Source organism: Apteryx mantelli, chromosome 5 (genome assembly GCF_036417845.1).
Source record: "Apteryx mantelli isolate bAptMan1 chromosome 5, bAptMan1.hap1, whole genome shotgun sequence".
Lineage (NCBI taxonomy): Eukaryota > Metazoa > Chordata > Aves > Apterygiformes > Apterygidae > Apteryx > Apteryx mantelli.
The window spans coordinates 66,983,070-67,004,869 of record NC_089982.1 but is presented as its reverse complement, the minus strand read 5'-3'; the positions used below and the strand labels follow the sequence as shown (position 1 = coordinate 67,004,869).

The 21,800-nt window shown below is 40.2% G+C and overlaps 1 long non-coding RNA gene across 1 annotated transcript in view; it reads right to left on the bottom strand.

Annotated features, from left to right (window-relative positions):
* Positions 1-5,523: 5,523 nt before the first annotated feature.
* Positions 5,524-21,800, bottom strand: part of LOC136992202 (uncharacterized) — a 54,888-nt gene continuing 38,611 nt past the window's right edge. Inside the window, exon 3 of the long non-coding RNA XR_010884286.1 lies at positions 5,524-5,647. This is a non-coding gene — a long non-coding RNA (uncharacterized lncRNA). The remainder of the gene's footprint in view (positions 5,648-21,800) is intronic.

Below are 21,800 nucleotides of genomic sequence, written 5' to 3'. Positions count from 1 at the left end.
ACAAGGGCGACTTCTGTATTCCTGGGGCTGTCAGTGCCCTGGGGGATCCATATTCACAATGAGAGCTGTGAAGTGCTGTGGGGGGGACTAGGCCAGGATAGCGCTCTTTACAGAGGTACACTTTGGTTGGGGTCATCTCCTGGCATAGGTGAAGCAGAGAGTTACCAAAGGCAGCAGATGCCTGGCGACAGCAAAACACCTGTGGCTCTGCAGCCTGCCCAGTCCGTTGGGGCTCTGCACCTGGGCTGGCCATCACGGTCTTTGGCAGAATGAGTGGGAGGGCAGGAGGTATGTTGAGCTCAGGACCTCTTCCAGCGGCAGCATGAGTAATGTTCCAGCTAGCCCGCTTGGCTCTGCAGGGCTCTGCCCTCAGCCTCTGTCCTCCGTCTGCCTGTCCCCTACCCTCCAATAGCAGAAATAGCCCAGCCTGTCTTCTTCAGGGCATCAAAATGCGTTTTTTTTTGCTCAGCTATAAAATTTCTTCTGCTTTGTTGAGAAACCATGAGTCCCTTCTGATGCAGTAGTCAATACTGAGTTTCCTGAAGAACAGGGACTGTGGGGAAGTGAGTTCGTGAACTGAGGTAGATGGGGGCCTAGGGTAGTAAAGCAGTATTTGTAAGATGCAAAATTATTACAGTGACAGATTTAACATTAATCATACCACTCTGGAGATGGGGAATATAGTGAATATGGCCATATTTATTGGTGCTGGTATGGAGAGCTGGCTTGCACACCAGAGCAGGCTCACGGCTGGCTGCCTCGGGGTATGAGCAAGATGGGCTCAGGGCAATCCGAGCTGCACTGACAGATCACAGAATCACAGAATGGTTGAGGTTGGAAGGGACCTCTGGAGATCATCTCGTCTGACCCCCCTGCTCAAGCAGGGTCACCTAGAGCACGTTGCACAGGATCGTGTCCAGGAGGGTTTTGAATATCTCCAGAGAAGGAGACTCCACAACCTCTCTGGGCAACCTGTTCCAGTGCTCTGTCACCCTCACAGTGAAGAAGTTTTTCCTCATGTTCAGATGGAACTGCCTGTGTTTCAGTTTGTGCCCGTTGCCTTGCGTCCTGTCGCTGGGCACCACTGAAAAGAGTTTGGCCCCATCCTCTTGACACCCTCCTTTAAGATATTTGTATACATTGCTGAGATCCCCTCTCAGCCTTCTCTTCTCCAGGCTGAACAGGTCCAGCTCTCTCAGTCTTTCCTCATAGGGGAAATGCTCCAGTCCCCTAATCATCTTCACAGCCCTATGCTGGACTCTCTCCAGTAGTGCCATGTCTCTCTTGTACTGGGGAGCCCAGAACTGGACGCAGTACTCCGGATGGGGCCTTACCAGGGCTGAGTAGAAGGGGAGTATCACCTCCCTCGACCTGCTGGCAACACTCTTCCTGATGCACCCCAGGAGACCATTGGCCTTCTTGACCTCAAGGGCACATTGCTGCCTCATGCTTAACTTGGTGTCCACCAGCACTCCCAAGTCCTTCTCAGCAGAGCTGCTTTCCAGCAGGTCAACCCCCAACCTGTACTGGTGACTGGGGTTATTCCTCCCTAGGTGCAGGACCCTGCACTTGCCTTTGTTGAACTTCATGAGGTTCCTCTCTGCCCAACTCTCCAGCCTGTCCAGGTCTCTCTGAATGGCAGCACAGCCTTCTGGTGTATCAGCTACTCCTTCCAGGTCATGAGTATCGCAGATCTCTGGGACAGCTAAACAAACATCCAGCAAGTGCTGGATAGCAAGCCTGTTTTAAATTTTTCTTGTTTCTAATCTTTTACAGTACCTATGGTTTGGGTTTGTTTTTTTCTCCTGTTACCAAGCCATTAAGATTTGGACCTTCTGATCTCATAGATTCCAGATAAGACACAATCAAACAAATAAAATTCCTGACTTTACTTTGGATTTTGCTAGTATCTTTCATCCTAGTATTTCAAAGCTTTTCACAAACCTTGTAAAGAAGGTATACAAGGACCTCAGGGTCCCTGTTTCACAACTGAGGAAGCTGAAGGACATCGATGTTTGAAGGCAGGCCCAAGGTAGCAGAGCGGGTAGTGAGCAAGTGTTAGAATATAGATATCATTGCTCCTGGATTTCTGTTCTAACCAACAGATCATGGGAAAATACTGCAACCACTGTAAGCTGTGATATTAATTTAGTGATATTTGCATATCAGAAATGTTACTGTCATGATACACAGTGGGACTACTACAATATAGTATTATAGTAGTAACAGTAGTATTACAGTTAATTAATGAAAAGGCAGAATTCTAGAGATCTGAATGGCAGCTTTTGTACACATTTTAGGTAATGGGGTGATGACAGTGGTTGGGAATTGGCAGTGTCAGGCCAAGAAAATGACTGGGAGCTATTCAAAAGCTGAATGCTTGAACTGGCAGCAGGAGTATATAAGATAAACAAGAAAAAATCCTTTCACAGTGAGGGAATGTAATGATTCCCATAAGATCTTTTTTTAATACGATCACTATGAACACAGTTAAATGAAGTAACTGGCAGCAACACTGAGCATAAAGTCACTCACTGTTTATTACCAGCAGTTCTAATTAATCTAAAGTCAGCTCAATCTAAACAACAAAAATATTTGCAATCAATCTTCAGAAGTATTCTGGAGCATCTGGTAGATTTACCCTCCTGTAACGTTCTTATCTTTCAGGCTGATTAACCGGTCAAAAGCAGTTGTGAGCTCCCCAACAAGAATGATGTTTTCTGTAATAATGCACCAATACACATAGAAACTTTAAAAATGACACAAAAAAAACCCAAAATAGTTTGATGACATTTCTTCCTGTAGTTCTGTGTGTAATTAATAAATCAAGGCAGATGGGAAATAGGGATAAGAGGGGTGAAATGGCCTCTTTAGGGTCGCCCACTGTATGAGAAGGACAGGTTCTCGCAGAGGCACTGAGGGGGTGTCGGTGGGCCACGGTTACTGTGTGAGGGCACAGATGTGACACTGTCCTGATGTATGCTGCCCATATGAGACGAGTCAGAAGTAACTAGAAGCGCTAATGCTAGAAGTAATTTTATTGAGGTTCAACTGGCTTATGCATAGTAGTGCAATAAGGAAACTAAGGTGGAGAATTTCAGCCTAAAAGATTGATTCCTGGGAGAGAAAGGAAGCTCTTGGCAAGCTAGAAATGGTGGGCTGGAAGAAACCTGGACCTGAAATGGCCCAGCACTGATGCGGATCAGGTATCCATACACCTTCCCTGACTGGTGTTTTTTTAACTTGTCAGTATAAACCTCCAGTGAAGGAGATTTTGCAGCTTTTCCAGGAGTTTGTCACAGTATTTCACATCTCTAACAGGAACCTGTGCTTCATAGCTTGGGCTCAGTGATGCACGGAGGCAGCAGACAGGTTCTAAGTAACTCTACCAAGCCAGGATCTACCCTGCTGCTGTGCCGGACGCTGTTGCCTCAGGTGAATGCAAGGTCAACTTGTCACTGAAGTTTGCCAAAATCTTTGAAACTTTGGAAAGGCTTATTCACTCAGATAGTCTTAGTTGATCAAACTGAAGTCCATGCAGCTCTGAAATGGAGCTCGCTTTGGCTCTACAAAAAATTTTGGAGTGTGCAAAGCTGGAAGTCAGGAGACTGCGAGAGTGTTGTATGTTATAAGAGCAAAGTTATGACATCTGAGAGAAGGCTGGTGTTGGCCAATGCTCCTTTCTTGGAAAGCAAGAAATAAAAGCAGTCCTTTTGCAGCTTGGTCAATTATTAGAAGAGGTTTATTCTAAATTTTACTTTACACGCCTTGACAAAAGAGCAGCTTTTCAGGAAATTACCTGCTCATTTCACTGTGAGCCAGCATTCAGCAGACAAATTATCTGCAATAAACCTGGTAAGTACAGTCCATAACTTAAAAGACTGACAGTCTGTGAAACCTCAATGAGAGGTCTAGAAACAGCCCTGTCCTAGCAATTTTAAGGATGTAAACATCATACCCTACACAGGAAGCTCTACAACATAGAGACAGAGCATTTGCGTGTGTATTTGGTTCAGTTGTCTGATGTGCTGCCTTATGTGCTGTTTATTCAGGGCTCAATTTAACTCAGCAATTGTTCAGATGACTGCACTGACTCCATACAGTGAAAACCTCAGATTCCAGTGTTGCCTCAGGGTACTTGCCTCGTGTCACCTCTCAGCTTAAATGAAACCAAAAATAGTCCTGAGGTAGGACACTGAGTAAGTGCACTAGTAAGACCATTCAAATGGGGGACAGGGTTAGGAAATATGCTCCTCACGTTAGGAGCAGTCCAGAGTCTGTTGCTACAACTCTGGGATTATAAGCAGGTGCTGTTCCCCAAGCAAGACTTTGTCCAGATGTGCAAAAGAGGAAGAAGCCATGCAAGGAGAAAGGGAGGCTCTTGCTAGTCAGAACTGACTCAGCTTGGGTAATGTGTGGGACTAGAGCCCCAAGGAAAGGGCCTTCTGAGCCATTTGGGAATAGGGGCTAACATGAAGCTATGTAAGGGCTTTTCGCCCTGTTTTGAAATGAATCACTCTGAGGCTCTCCTTTATTTTCATTCTGTCGTTTTACTGCACCCTTAAGCATGTTGTCAAGTTCAAACGGTAGCTGTGGTTGCAGCAGTTCTGTGTCTGCTTCCCCTCCCTTTATATAACTGCTTAGAAAGAGACCTTTAGTCAGGCTGCTACTTTTAGTTGCATGGCCTTCTCCACTCTTCATTTCTTTAGCATTGGAAGAACTCTCACCCTGTCCGAATGAAATATTTTCATATTCTTCATGCAGAAAGTGGAACCTCATTTTACCAGAATACTGTGTTACTCCTGACTCTGACCTATCTCTACTCATGATGCATATGCCCACACAGTTCTTTTTATTTTGAATGAGAATGAGTGTTTTTCCCGTGTGCCTGTTCTTTCATTTTCTACGGAATCAGAAACAGTTTCTGTCATTGTGCATCACTAGGGAAGATTCTTCAGTTAGACAATAACCTGGATAGAGTCTTGTCTTTGGGAGCTCCATGTCATCTAGAGCAGAGGGGAGTGTGGAAATGCGGGATGTGCTTTATGTCACCAGCGGCTCTTATTTTTCCTTTTGTATGCTTGTTTGATTTAAAGGAGTTGTATAAAAAGCTTATTGCACTAAAACCCAACAGAAATGATCCAGAGTGTATTTTTCAATGCTATTTTAAATATGTGGTTATGGCTCTCGTAGGCATGGTTTCACCAGGCACACCCTTCTCCTTTTCCCAGCTTCCTCAAACAGTTCCTCGGTGCCGGGGTAGATTCACTCCACACGGAGCAATTGTGCAATCTTACATCATCCCTCACTCTTCTCCTCCCCCTTTCCCTACCCTTCATGAAAACACAGTTGCTCCAATATATTCAAGACTTAACCAGAGCCTGTTTTTAATCAAAAGCCCTAAAGTAGACATTACTACAATCTATTTGCATGTTCCTTACCAATCAAAGGGCCTACAGTTTCAATTCTAACATATCTGAATTTCACACTGGACAAATCTTCAACAATTCTTTTATTAGTGGCAACAACTGTTGAAGGAGACAAAGTTTTATTCATTTCTTTCCTCATACGATTCTTCATTTCTCATGTAAATTGTCTCTGATGATCCTTTACTTTGGATTTTTTCATGCATTTTAGCCACAGCACGCTGAAAGAAATAGTAACAACATTATTCTGATAGAATACTATCTAGATAAACACTGTATTTTTGCAATGCTCTCTAGAGAATTATTCGGAAAATTAATCAAATCCCCAGTGAGGCATTGGCATAGGTCTGCAGAAATTGTACAGATGTCTGGGCTGAAGTTAGGAATACTGTTATGAACACAGAGAACACAGAGATCTTTTACTGTTATTTTCAGCTAATGCTGATATTTTCCTAAGTGCCATTTTATGTAGTTTATATCACTATTGTACATGCTCATTAGTACATTTGTTTTAAAGCCTATTCCTGTGGCACAAGGAAATAGTTTTGTTTCATGGATGGAGTTGAGAAACAGAGATTAAGCAATTTATACAAAGTCACACAGGAAATGTGTGGCTAAATCTACATCTCTTGAATGCCAATCTGGTGGTGTAACTGCAACAGCAGCTTTCTGCTTGCCAATAAAATAAGTATAAATTGTACTAAAGCCCTATGTTAGATATTGTAACATCAAAAATCAAGGCGGATATTAACTTTCTACATATTAAGAAAGACACATTGCAAAGCCCTATATTGTTCTATTTTTTTCTCACAGTATGTGATTAAGATATTTCCTCCTTACATTAATGTAAAGTGCAATCCTGCAGGCAACTACTTTATAAAGAAGCTGTTAAAACTTCTTTAAGCTTAATAAAGAAAGGCTAAATAAGAAGCTTCTCCTAACTCCAAATGCAAACTATAGTTAATACATGCTTTGTGACTTCACACTTATGTGCAGTGTCCAGATGACCTTACCCACAAAATCCCATATTCACCCTTTAATATGTTTCAGAAATATACTGAAAAACAGAGAGAGTGACTGCTATTAGCAGAATATTTTCAACAGCTTTGGACAGAACGTGTTGCTAAATTCAGCTGAAAATATGGTTTCTCATACAACCTTTTTTTAGATGCTAGCATGTTTCTTTGATAATATATGGAAGTGCTCATATAATAAGGACACAGGGAACTGTAAGCAACATCAAAATGGCTATGCCAGCTCAGCTTGAGGTTCTGTCTAGCCCAAAGTCTTGTCTCCACCGGGTTGTACTGAGCCCAATCCATGACCCACTGGGGACATATTTCAGAAAATCTTCTCCAGAGGTATGAGTATGGGCATATTCTCAGCGCAAATCACGGGGGTCCCTTGACTCAGGTCACTTCTGTGGCAACAGAGAGACCATGTTGTACAAGCATATTAAGTTCATCAGGTGGCAGTCCCTCTTATTGCTCCTCCAAACCCTCTCGTTGAGTTTTTGGGTTCAATTTTCTCCTTGTCTTTTTTTAATATCCCCCCACCCAAAGCTCACCAAATTGCAGGATATCTCCAGTTTCGTGTGGTGTGCTTCTGCTGCTGTGTTGCAGCCTCAGGAGGGGGGATACCGGAAAGGGGGTCCCAGGGACTGGAGCCTATTTTCATTCTCTCATTCCATCATGACCGCACAGAGCACCACTGCACAGCATCCACCAGCTCCTTGTTTGGTTTCAGGGATCCTTGCAAAGGTGCTCTGCTTGGTGTCCCCTTCCATCTCCAAATACTGCTATTTCCTTCTGACCTATGACCATGAACTCTCGCCCTTTCTTTCATTTGTTGTCTTCCATCATTATTAGTTTTCTCTCTGGTTTCTTTTTTTTTGCTCACGCACTTTGCTGGGAGTTGGTGGGGTGAGGGTGTTCAGTTTTGTTAGGGACCGGTTGAGGCCCATTACTCTTGGGGGAATATCCACAAAGAACACCAACTCCACGCACCCAGGTAAGAGTATAAGAACAGGGCAGGCAACCAGCAATATTTCCTAGAATACTTTCCTGCACACTCACTGATCTGTAGCCTTTCTGAAGTAGTTGTGGTCTTTGTTCTCCTCTGAATCTGATGAATTTGCTTAATACTCCTTTCAGGTAAAGGGCATTCTGAAGGTATTTAGGGGCATGTGGTTTGACGTATGGCTGTTAGTGTAAGTTTCTGGACAAAAGCAACCAAAAAGCTTTTGGAAGAACCTTTCCAATAGAAAATGAAAATGGCTTTTTCTTTGGAAGCCGTGACTGTGTTTATTTGTTAATAAATCCTCAGCTAATATTCTGTACAGACTGTCCACATAACTTGGGATTAAGGTACTTGCACAGTCCTCCTGTGTTAGTTTTCATGTCCAAAGCAAATATTCCTACAGATTTTTAAAATCCATTAACCATCCCATATAGTTTCACTTCTAGGAAAAAAAAGCTGAGGAATGTAGCAGTGAGGTATCCAATGTGAGTGATGTTAAGTGGACAATTTCTTCCTCTTTTCAGTTCTATTCATTAGTTATCTGCATGCAGAATTCTTACTGTGTGTAGTTGAATAGAAAGGAATAAAAGACCAGTGAAAAAAGGAAAAAGGACTGGAAGTTTGAAAAGTGAGCCTGTTAGCAAAGAGACATTGCAAGACAAGTGGTATGGAGGTATGTGGAACAAATACCAAATGAGTAAATAGTGGTCAGTGCTTAAATGGTTAACAGCATGGCTGCAGGGGTGCTCAGTGCACATAAGAAAGGATGAGGAACGAACCTGGGTCCTGGAGCAACTTCTTCATGCTATGTTGTTGTTCTGAGCCAGTGCTGGGGGAGACCCTGTTCCTTCCAAGCTCTGCTAGAGAGCTGACTAATAAAGTATTTGCAACACTGGCAGGAGGGAAACGAAACTAGAACTTGCAAACTATCAGATTTGCATTGGAAGCTCTGGTAACATTAAAAAAAAAAAAAAAAGATATCTTCCAGCTGTAACCTGTGCTCTTAAGGAGGTTCTAGAAAAACATGTTGGTAAGAAATGATTCAACACTGGGTTTCCTAATCCGTGATGGAGTTCCTATCAGTTGTTGATAATTAGCATCAGAAATATGTTCTTATCAGCTATCTACAAATCCCATCTTCTCCTTCTCCTCTTTAGGGTGTGTGTTCATGAGGTTTGACTAACCTTGGCAAATAATTCAAGGTGAAATCTTAGTGTTTTATTTCATGACAAGAGGAGAGGAAAAGGCGTGGTTTAGAGTTAGTTAGCTTGAAGTAAAATCCTACCACAGTTGAAACAGTTTTCAGATGAGGTGAGTAGCTGAGCGAACGCTGTCTAAGCCTTTTCTTCCATTCGGAACACAGGCCTTTTGTCTCCCATTGGTCTCTCTCTGATACTCTTGTGAAATAATATTCTTCTTTTCCTTTGTCATTTTGACAGTTCTGAATCTCTCTTTTGAGCATTCCCATGATATCTTTGTATCTGTATAGATACTTCTCGCCTTAAAGATTTCAGTTAAGTACCTAATTTCTTGTGTTGCTTGGGTATTATTTCCTTCATTTCTTACACATCTCTGTTTACTTAGAAGAGAGTTTCCAGCTTTCATGCGAGTTACCCAGATCAGTGCAGACCTGACCTTGGAATAAAATACTTCAGCTAGATTCTGTTAGTTGCCTTGTATAGGAAGATTCCAACATCTTTCTGGAATTAATTCTTTTATGCAAATAGTTCTAAAACAACAAAAGTAATTTCTGGCAGTCTTGTGGTTGTTTCAAATTTTTCAGAATGAGAAAAAACAGTTTAAAACATTCCAGAATATTTTTGTTTACTCCCCAGCACTTGACAATGGTATAGCGGTGTAAGATGTTACCATACCTTTATTTTGTTCAAAGTAAGAAACAGAGAAATGAAAAATGTTCACACCTTTTATTCTAAGTAGAAAAAGTTAGAGAACACCAAGACAGAATGTGAAAGTTAACTTTTGCTGTTCTCTTTTCAATATGTTTTTAAATTTTTCTGTTGGAAGAACGCAAAGATTAGGGAACTCCTAAATAGGAAGAGACCCAGGTCTAGCCCTTGAGTACAGCCCTTGGGGTTGTTGTGAGTTTTCTGCTACCTCTGTGTGGGCTGAGGCCTAAACTGGCACAAAGGGGCAGGAATGGTAAGCTGACCTGCCCTTGATTTGTCCATTTGCTTAATAAAATGCTATAGAGGCATTGGGAACGTTCACTGGAATCAGGACTGGCTGATTCCTATTGCCCATTGGGGAAGTCCCTCAGACTATCTATATTTGTACTTCCTTACAGAGCTGCCAGCCCAGAATTGTCCTACATCTAATGCAGGAGGAATGAAAAGAGCTAGTATGGAACCAAGCATCTGAATAAACAACTGATTTTACAGCAAAGATGTGCAGAAATGAGTTTGATCCTGAAGACTATTCATGTTTGTTATCCAACCAAGAATATTATTAAAGTGGTGAGGTCTGTATAAAGTCCTCTGGAAGGTTTCATGAACAGATTATAAGGTTAAACAGTCATGCTGTAAGAAAGAGAAAATTATTATGCAATTTACCAAAACCTCAGGAGACATGGGACAATTTACTGATAGCTCCTTGCCTCTACAAGCCCAAGTAAAGCCCCAGTTTGTTGTCAAATCCCTGAAATCTGTCCTCTCCACCAAATATGGAAATAAGCACTAAGCACAAGACTAGTGATTAGTGAAGGATTTAAAATCTGTCTTCTCAGAGTGGCTGGGTCAATCAGATTTTATATTTCATCATGAGGACAGGACAGAATCTGATGTGGATCTGACCCATAGCATTTTAAAAGATTACTCTGGAGGTACAGCAAACAAGGTTGAATAACAAGACCCAGTAGTGCATAAGCATATGCCATGAGAAGTGAAGCTAAATTGTACTTACATCTCCCACCCTGAAAAGTGAAAAAGAAAAAAAAAAGGTGGGATAGAAGGAAAGCAATACAGTACTTATAGAATTCAGCCATGTGTACAAAAGATGCAGCTAGTATTTCAGTTAGTGCTATAGTAATTGATGACTTTATGTGGGGGTGCATTATTATATACCTCATTTCCAAATTACCTAGCTTATTCAAACAAGTCTTTCCAAAATGTATCAATTAGATTAGCTCAGTGCATCAATCAGCAGCATTCAAGTTTGTGCTGACTTCAGTTTTTGTGGTATCTTCTTTGCAATATTGTTGCTCTTATAAAAATTGTTTCTGTGGTCCTTTCATATTTCCAAAGTTGCCTGCATCCAAATTCTTGTAGCAGTGAACATTTTGGGTAGTTAGGGATAACTATTTCCAAAACCACATTTAATTTATTTATTACCTCATCCCAGAACTTATTTTACCCTAGGGCACAACCAAAACATATGTAACTAATTATCCTGAGAATGTCCACAACTCCAGTGTATGATTCTTTTTTTAAATTCAGCTATTTTTCATTCTTTCTGGTGTCCATTAAGTCCTACAGAGAAATTTCTGCTAGGTAAATTCCACTTTGAGTTCATGTGCAAATTCATTTTTGTTTCAGAATATTCTGTTCCATATTTTACTGTTCATGTAATAATCTAGATCTTGGTCTATGAAGTCTTAAGACTATGTCAAGCATTTCAGGGATATCAAAAAAGAAAGCTATAAAATGAAGACACCAAGGACCAGATTTAGAGAGTTTAAATTCTACTAAAGTCCCCATGCCTTGTGATTCCTATTGGGTATACATGGCTGAAGGTACAGGACCATCCAGGAGGAAACATTAGGCAAGTGGAGAAAGGTAGAATTAGGCAAAATGAATCAGGTCTCAGGTCTCTGATTTTGGTTAAAAAGCAAACCACAAAAAACTCTGACCTCCGCAGAAAAGAAAGCTGTCTTAAGAACACACTGAGTCTGAAGTTTGTTTAAATGCAGCTATTTGCACTGTCCTCTTTCCAAAAGAGGGAATGAGTAAACACAAAACACCTTTTGAACTGTGGAGTCATAGGAGGAATAAAGTTGGCTCATTTTGATTAGAAATCTTTTTGTTTGAATTTCTGTTGTATCTGTGTAATGAAGTGAGTCCCTATGATAGGACTGTGATAAGAAGTGTAAAAAACCCCAATTGTATTTTAATAAAGTTTGGAGATACTTTTTAGGCAGATGGGTGTTAAACCTCTCTTACATATACAAATTGTCTGTTCTTCACAACCATGAAATAGGCTCTTTTGACTTGTTCAAGGTAGTCAGGAGAACTGCACATTAAAAATTTGCTGGACCCACTTCAATGTAGTGTAGAGAACCAAACCTGTGCAGTCAAAATAGTAGAAGCAACTTAATTCTCATGGAGTGAAGTTACACATTTGCTAATTTATCTTATCAAGAAGCCTGGTAAATTAGTCTGAAGCAGCCTTCACCAGACTGTCTAAAAATACATCTGATATGCGTACTGTAGAGAAGATACTAAGTACTCTCAAGTCTCTTTTATTTTACTAAAGCTGTGGGAACTCAACACATTTCATATTCAGGCCCTTCACTAAAGGCAAAGTTTTAGCATCAGTGAAGACAATAGTGAAGCTCTCCTGAACTGCAATAAGGCAAGATTAAATGCTGATAAAGACTAGGTACTTCTTTACCACAAGCGCAGTTTCACTGCAGCATTCAGCATAGCTGACAATACAATATGACTCTACATGTGAAGTATGTGTAGTTCCTGGTAGGATTGTCATGTGGGAGTGAGTTCTCATTGGAACTATGTGTTGCTAATCTTGTAAATAAGGGAATTTAATATCTGCCACTCTACATGTGTAAACTCCCCTCATAATTTTTCCATAAGTATAAAAAAGAATAATTTAGATTCCTGGGGTTTTTTATTAGTCAAATGTCAACAGTATGCTGGGTTCCATAAAAGACATATAAGTCAGTGTGTCCCCAGAAATATTAGCCTCCAAGACAAACATAGAAAAAAACAGGCTTAATGAGAGATACAGAAGAAAGGAGCTGCTCCAGATTTCTTAAGTAACTTTGTTGCTGAGTTTCCATTTATTATGGACTTTTAGGGGACAATTATCTTTGGGAATGTGAACTACATATCAGATATTTTATATAGAAACCTATCCTGCAGGGTCTTGCTCTGTGTGTGTGTGTAAATTTACTTTACTTGTTGTCCATTGAACTTAATGAGCCTATCCACACGTGTAAACATAAGATGATAAAACTTTCCCTGTTCAGACTCTAACTCACATCTCAAGATGTGTGACCAAATGTCGGACATTCCATTCAGAAGTCCAGATGAGCTCATGTAAGATAACTCACTGTGTTTCCATCTGTTTCAGATTTGAAGAAAACTATTTAGTTGGAAGAAGAAAAATACATTTTGTATCATCTTAATGCTGAACAGATTTAGTGACATACTTGCTTATTTAATCTACAGTATTGGAGAGGCTAATGAACTGAGTAAGATACATACCTTGGCTCAGATGCTGATCTAAGATAGACCAGAGAAGCCTCATTTGACTTAAATGGGATAGCATCTTTGTTAATGAGTGTAAAATGTATTCCAATGAAAAAAGTGTACAAGCATAGTATGAACATAAATATATGAAACTATTGAAAATTACTTAACAGATCATCTTCATTTAATTATTTTGTGTGGGTTTTTTGGAGGAACAATACTGTTTAGTCAATAAAATAGTCTGCTTTTTCAACTGAGGAATTTAAGCATGTAACTCCCGCTCGCAATAACTGGAGAAATAATAGGTATGTGAATCTTCCAAAGTGTGATGGGACAGTGGAAGTCAGTGCCGTGCCGCACACCACACGCTGCTGTTGTGTGTGCCAGACAGGTTACTTTTGATATAATACAGCCCAGGCCTGTGAGATGTCAAGCACCTGTTAAAGAGTTCATAGCTGTCTGATACATTTCAGGAAAATGGGTTTTCTAAGGATGGTCCAGATATGCTTCCTCTCTGTTGTAGTAAAAATGCAGAGGGATAATTGACATAAAAAGCAGGTCTCCCCGTAGCCCAGTTTTTCTAGGGAAATTTGCAGCTTCTCATGGAGAAACTTCTAGATAGCAGCAAATGCTGTACTCCTGCTTAAACTGGCATTGCCACCAAAATAAGAAATCCTGCTCTGTCTCCAGCTGCTCATTGCTTTCCCAGTTCTGCTCCATCCTTTATCCCTGGCACACATGTCTGGGAGGCCTCATGGTGAACAAGATCAAGAATCAAACTCGGCTAAAGCTATCCTTTTGTTTGCCTGTATGGGAAAGGACTATATAGACAAGACATTAAGGTGGGAAAGAGAAGTATAAGCTGCATCAAGGGTGAGTTGCATACTTTTGGTGGCAGTTCCATCTTCTGTTGGTTTAAGCTATACCAAAGTGCATCCTGAGGGTGGGTTTTCAGTTCTCAGAGGTGAACTGGCCACTTTGCTAGTTGAGTTACAATAAGAACTTATTGTATTGCCTCTGGTTCAAGCTTTGTATATAGCTAGCTGTTTGCAATTTTTTTTTTTTTAATCTTTTCCATGCTGAGAAATGCATGCTATATCCTGCAAGTAGCACTACAGAAAAATACAAATGTTCAGAAAAGAGTCCAGTATTCCTCTACATGTTTGGTTTGTTGTAAGTGCAGGTTTCTTAAATGTTGTACTGTCGATTTATTTTTTCTACTGTTGCATTGTTTTTGAAGTTGTGGGATAAAAGCCTTGATTCTTAAGCACCAAGAGTGTAAGGCTGTCTTCAGTGCATCTGATGAGATATAAAAATTAGAGGGCTGTTTGTTTTTAAAGAAGATTGTACAGTAATGAATTATACAGAGAGCATTATTTGGGCACTCCTACTACAGTCCATTAGGAGTCTTTTGACAAATCTCCTTTCAGAAAATGTCATTTTGTTGTATCAGTCGATCACTGAAATATTAGTTTGCCAAGATTTGACAAAATAGCTTCTCCTGATGAAGGATGGAGGAAAGGAGAGATCTGTCTAAGAGAATGGCCTGGGCTTTCTCCCAGTTGTGGAAAACCAACTTTCCAACCCTGAGAAAGCTCTGCAGCTTCATTCCCGTGTTCTGAATCTTTCTGATGGTGTTAGCTGTCCATTTGGTAGAAAGAAAAAAAAGAAGTTACTTTTGTTATTTTTATTTAAAACTGACTCCTAGTTCCTTGAGGACAACACAAGGCAAAAACACGTAAGAGGGGAGAAAGAAAAGGCCCGCAAAGCAAAAGCAGTGTCCTTCTCTCATTCTGTTTCTTCTGAGCTCACTGTGAGAGAAAGACAAACATAGCAAAAAGTCTTATCAGCCACTCTGAGAGCTGACAAGTTTACACTAGTGTTGGGCTGTCAAAGACTACTCCCAGTTATCTTACTGGTTGCAGGCTCACAGTAATGTTGCAAAAGAAACAGTCTGAGACAGACTAACTAAACAGATGGCAAAAAATAGAGAAAGATTAAATAAACTGGGGAAGGAAAAGGAGATAGAAGGGAGAGGCTGAGAACAGGAACCTAAGCCTCACATGCCAGATGTCATTCAGAAGTTAGCAGAAACTTGTAGAAATGGGGTTATCTTTTGGATCATGCCCATTGACTTGGTCTGCCTCTGTAATCTCTTAAGATTAGGATAATTAATTTGCAACAATGCCATAATAGATCCATTAAGTCCCAGGAGACAGGTCCTCAGGTCCCGGGAGACAATGGGCATCTTGTGCCATGAAAGTAAATCTTACTCCTTTCAGTCCGGTTCGCATCAAATTATGGATCCAAAAGGGTCCAAATGGCAATAGGCAAAAAAAGATTATCCTTCTGTTTTTCACTATGTAGGCCAAATTTCCTGTTCATCAGTTTGGGGTCATTCCTCTCATTTCTCAGGTGTAATCTAATTCAATCTTCACTTGAATTAGCAGGATTATTTTAGCTGAATTTCTTCAGCCTTTTTGTATACAACCTTTCCTGAGTTTGTAAACTCTTTTATACAACAGGCAGATGTGGATTTCTGTTATTTGGACTTCTATGTGTCCATATAACATATCTTGTTAGGTTTAGATTGTTTGTTTTGTCCAGTGACTTAGCCACTATTAGTTTCCTTTTAAATTAATAAATAATTATTTTACAAGATTTCTTCATTGTCTTCTAAAATCTCTTGTATTGCTTACCATCAGAAAGGACTGCTGAATGTTGATATACCAGCACTCTAAGGGCTTCTGGTATAGTGGATTTCCAGTTCCTAAAGCTGTATTTTCCCCACAAATGTGCCTTGCAAAATATCTTCAGACCATCTGATGGAAATCACTGTAGAAGTGTTTTTGTGCTATGTGCCTTTCTCCTTTAGGAATCATAGTAACCAGAAATAACTTAAGGATATATCCATGCAGTCATAAGATGCTAGCTATACCCTAGGCAGTGTATCCAGTATTCACATAAGTGGTAGTATGGTAGCACAGGTGTCAGCCTGGGCTGCAGGAACCTCCTGGGACCCTGGCTAAAAGCCATGCAGCCGGGTCCTCACTTTTCACATCAGCCTTACTGATGGATTAGAGCTACCATGCACATGCCAGTCTTGTAACAATCATCTCTTCCTATTGTCATGTACAAACAGAGTAAGAAAGAAGAACATTATGCAGAGAACATTGTAGAGAACACTAAGCAAAAATTGCTCTATGTTTGGAAAAGTGTCACCATGAGATTTCCTGTTTTTGCTTCTATAAATTGCAGCACTAGGAGAAGGGGGGAAGGGAGAAGGAGGGAAACAGCCTTATGGCTGGATTGTTATTAGCCATTTACGTGGTAATCAGTCCATAGACTAGAAAGTCTTCTGTTCTGAAGTGATTTTTCTCAAAGTTCTCTCAAGTTCTTCAAAGTTTAATGTTGGGTTTTATTACACTGCTTGCTTTAGTAACACAATGAACTCTGAAATGGAAATAGTCACCCTCCAGTGTGTATTACCTCTTCAAAGTGCAAAGAACTATTTTGTTATAAATGACATTTCACTCTGACAGGCAGAAAACTAGTATTTCACAAGCCATGCCTTTTTTTCAGTTCATCAGTGTTCCATCTGGTTGATGGAAAACCTATCATAAAAAGTGGCTCAAAGGAGAGAAAATAAAGCGATTAGTGAAAACACTTGTAGTCTTTCCTATTTGGTTTTACATGCTAGAACCTCAAGTGCTCAGAACACTGTGCTTCTGAGTCCTGCTGGTCTTCTCTGAAATATGTTGGCTTCCCTGCTAGCTCCAGTTCTCTGCATCTTTCTCTGGTTCAGTTAGTCATATTAAATCACATTTCAAAAATCCTCTTTCTTCCTCTACTGAGTGCTAGCATGTGTACTGCTAACGAAATCTGATTAATACGACTGAAATGCCAGGAGATGGGTCTTATGACTAGACCAAGAGCATGTGTGGTAGCAGCTTGGTCTGCACAGGCAGTGGGTGTGGAGGGCACTTTGTAGCAGGGACAGCGCTGGCTCTCAAACCAAGGAGGACTTGCAGTCTCTGAACCTTACCTACTCACGCAAGTGCAGAGCTGCAAAATCCTAAAAGATTAGTTACTATCTTTTACAGACTGCCAAGTCTTTTTATGGAACTGCCTTGGACACCCATCTGATAATATTTAAGTCAGAAAAAAGATTATCTTGTGTGACTTCAACTTGTATTTGGTGGGTATCTAATTCAGAACTCTAGAAGAGATTCTAAAAATAAGGACTAACTTTTTAATGCAGAAAGCCTTGCGTGCAAGAGAGAATAACTTAAAATAGGAGCTCAGTCTGGCAGAGGAAAAAGCTTCTATGATTTCTATGATTTGGTTACACTTGCCTTATATAAGCAGAATATGGCATGAAATCATTAAAGGAAAAGCACGAGCCAGTTCTCAAAAGCCTAAAGCAGTTCTTGGCATAGTTAATTAGGATCATAAACATAAGATGAGAATAGTTAATTACAGTTGGGAACTGTTCAAGGATCTACTGCTGTTTTGTCTATGCCCAGCATAAGGGAGAAGTAAATGAAAACAAGAGTAAGTTACAAGTCAACATATATGGGTGATAAGGGGAAGTCAAAGGAATAAATGGAATATTTAAAGACAATTTTGTTCTGTATTTGGAATGGAGCAGGAATATATATTCTCTCAGATAGACAATAAACAATATCACACTGCATCATTAGCTACGTCATGCACAACTGTATAAATGCCTTCAGTATGACATGTCACTCACTAGAACTGAAGTATTAATCTGTCACATGATGTGTGTATGGGAACAAATCATTAAAAATTAAATTTCAGATCAACAGCCCTGAATAACTTAGGGTATACTTACTGCCCAGTCACAGCAAGATACCTACCTGTGTACCTGCCTAACTAGATCATGAAACAGCTAAGTTATTTTTACCTTGGATCGTTTTACTACCCACTTCACACTGTAGCCCAATACTGGCACAAGTGAAGGAAACAGCAGAGTGGTGCAAAGGGAGGAAAGGGCCAGTGTTTGAGGAGTGGGTTCTCTTAAACTGGGTTAGTTGCTGATAAAACTACACAGTCAGTTTAACTTAATTATATTACTCAGACAACTTGAAGGAAAGGGGCAGCTCATTCCTGTACAGATGAGGTGGGTGTTAGCAAGTGAGAAGTGACAGACTTTATCCCTGTGCAATAGAAAAAGAAATAGGTAGCTAAGAACTGGAAATGAAAGAGAAGTCAGAAAGAAGTGGCGTAAGAGGAAGAACAGGTCAACATGTCTCTACTAGGTGCATTATTTTAGTAAATTTTTGACAAGTCTTGGAAAATAGGGAAGTTTCCAAAGTGTGGTGGGATTGCCAGTGCTGTCCACTATTTTAAAAGCTTAAGAGCTTCCATACCCAAGGAAGTAAAAATTCATTTGAAACAGACCTGAGATGAATTCTTGATAAATATAATTCAAATTTCTATCAGTGAAGGATTTAAGGATAAAATTATGGTTAATTTCAGTCAATGTGGTTTTGTAGCTTCTTTGACAAAATGAGCTTTCTACCGCGGGTTTTCTCACAGGATTACAGGTATGTTAGGCTACTGTGTTATAACATGCTTGCTGATAGTTGCTCTGAGGGTATAAAATCTTTGCTAACAGAGGTAAAAAATGACACCTGAATGGTGAAGAAGTCTCCTCATCAATTTAAATATCTTGGCAACATCAGTGAAATACAGGATGCAATAAAGCTATTTCCCATAAATAATTTGAGTTTTCAGAGAATCATTTCTCAACAGTTCCATAGAGGTGGCTGTCAGAAACGTTGCCTGGTTAAAGCTTATTTTATATGAAAGTTTAGAGAAGACTTAAGAATAGTGGTGAAAGGAAGATGGCCAAAGTCTATCCTGCCGGGGATTCTTCTCCGGTGGGGCTCAGACAGTCGTCTGTCTCAGTTGAGAGAACTCAGCCCAGCAGACAAAGAGGGAGACCTTACAGTTTGTCTTCTGAAAAAACTTGGACCAAGTCAGAACATAATGTTGAGGAGTCATTAACTAACATGATGTTGATCAGACGCTGCAGACAGTGAAGTCACATTCAGGGCTGCATCAGTAGTCATGAATGAAGATATTAGATGGAACTGCTGGGTAGTTTTTGTAAAGGTCTGTTTCTCAGTGGGAAAATGTGCAATTCTTGGAAAAATTCATTTTGTAGAGTTTCTTCTGAAGAGAGAAAAAATATTCCTCCTTTGTACTCTCTTTTCTCCTGTCTGTGGGATAAAAGTAAAGGTGTAATGGGAGGAGAACACAGGAAAAGAAAGCAAATCAGGAAAACTGAGAACACAGAAACTGTTGCAGAAGGGAGATTATTTTGAAATGTTGTCTAAGAAAACAACGCTTTTGCCTAGCTCCAGTGCATGAAACAGACATGCTATGTTCCTCCTACACCATTCAGATGGGAGCCAGCAGGGGTATGTGGGCTTTTTTGCAGTTTTCCTGTCAAAATTGTTCAGTCTTCATCTTTTTCTTTCCATTAGAACTTCACACAAGGCAAACCTTAATATTTTCAAGCATTTCCTTAGTAACTAACACTTAAAATAGAAAAATCTTAGCATTGACTTCACTGCGTGTTCTCTCCCCCCCAAAACTCCTAATATTATAGAAGATTCTAAGACCAGGAAGTGGGATACGCAGGGACAGTCCAGAGGAAGGATGAGCTCTGTGAAGGCCTGAAAATTCAGGAAAGGGGCTGAGTAAATGGAAGGTCCAGCAGAGGAGCTATCTGTCAGCTGCAGTATCTGTATATATACTGCTATATCTGTGCTGTTGTGAACACCACTTTTTCTCTTGTTGCAACAAAGCTCTAATAACAGTACTATCTAACTTCCACTTTCTCTGTTTTCTTTGGAGAGAAAAACTGCCAAAAGGAAATTCTTTTGCCTATGGCCAAGTAATGTTATTCAAAAATCCTATGTTAAAAGAAGGTTGCTAAAACCCCTTTGGAATCTCCCCTGTGCGATGTTTCTATACAAACACAGCATGGTACTATGTTAAATCACCATGGTTGAATGATCTCTGAAACCCATGACATAAGCAAAATACATTGATCATATGGATTGAATCACAATAGATAGAAAAGATTACTACAAAATATATCTTCTTTAATTAGGAAATCTTTTTGTCCCAGGTACTCAAAAAATGAAGTTAATTCATGTAAGCATTTTACATCTGGGCAGACTTAAAAATGCATCAGCACAGAATATCTTAAAGTTGCAGCTTCCTAGGGGAAATTTAATAATTTTTAGGGCCAAACACTGAAGCCAATAGGATTTTCCTCTATAGAATCAGAATAAAACAGCCTCCCCTCCATCTCTCCCCTCGACTATTGACAACAGGCACCAGAGCTCTGCAAAGGAAAACAGAAAAAGAGCAGTAACAAATTTTGAAGCGATCTTGCCAAGTTTCAATACTGTCTTTATTTAAGTCTCTTCTATGACTTTTTCCAAGGTATTCACAGGAAATAAATAGCTTATGAAAACAGCAGTATAATTTCACTGGAGCCGTTGACATACCCAAGAGCCCAAGACAAAGCTTTTTCATGTGAGTGAGTGTCTCAACAGCCACTGACAGAGCAACATATAGTTCAACAGTTTGGGAGTTAGTTTGGAGCATGGATCTGGGGACAACAGCTTGCTCTTTCAAGACTTCCTCTGAAAGTCTTCAGGACTTTTAAGATGAGCTATTTAGTTCCTTTGGGTACTACTACATGCAGAGATGACCAAATCAACTCTGAATCTTTTTACTCAAAGATAATTTTTAAAGCCAAGTTTCAGTCACTAAAAGGAAGTCCCTCTATGAGCAATCCTGGTTTCTGGAAGCAGGATAGCCTCATTAACAAGGCATAGGTTGCTCTCCAACAGGGCTGACCAGTCATGCAAACATGGCTGTTGTTTTTTTCAGTGCCTGCCTTGCCTTTACATGATTAAGTTAGGTAGCTCTATGTGTCCCTGTACTGAGCTGTTTAGTTATAGTGACTGGGCCTCAGCTCTTCAGCTGTAAAATGAGAAAGAGCCATAATAGCTCCTTCATGCCTTGCTGGGATATCCAGGACAAAACATTAGCACACAGAGAAGCATGTGATTGCTCCTTGTAATGGATACTAGACCTGTCTAGTATCTCAGATCTGTCTTTCTGACCACTTTGTGACTTGGAACCTGATCCATATCAAGCGGCCACGTGATTTCATAATTTTATCCATAGTCCTTCTTTTGTCCTGTCTCCCTCCTATCAGTCACATCCACGTTTGGAGAGAAAATTCTCTGCATCAGTCCAGAGGAATGGGAAGAAAGGGGAGAGAGAGAGTTATGAGAGTTGGTGCTTGGGGCTCTACGAGTTACAAAAGACTTAAAATGCGGCAGAAGGTTTGGTCAGAAGCATTCCTGCCACTTCCTTTTTCTGCTGCTACCACAGCAGGATGTGAGATGGGAGGCACCCTAGGTTGAGACCTATCCTGAAACTCAGATGATTCTCCCTTGACCACTTAATATGTTTCCATTAGTAGATTGCACTGGCAATGCCACTTAAAGTAGTCATACTAGATGGAAGGATGTAGTTGAGAATCCTGCTCAGTTAGAATATTGGATCCACATAATGATTGTTTTGTGTATGAATAAAGAAATATGCTGTCCTGCAAGGTAAGGAGAACAAAAGCCTTCTGAGATTGTTAAAAGTGCAGGCAAAATGCCTCTCTGTATCCCCCCACCCCGCTTCGTGGTTAAGACGTCTCACATAATATATGTTCCACATGTCACTGACTCATTTTCCTCCTCTTACTAAGATCACTTTTAAAGCCAAATTTCAGTCTTTAAAAGCAAGCCCCTGGCATTTTAAGTTTAGTAAAAGTAAATGACTTCTCTAAAGTCTGTCTGCATTT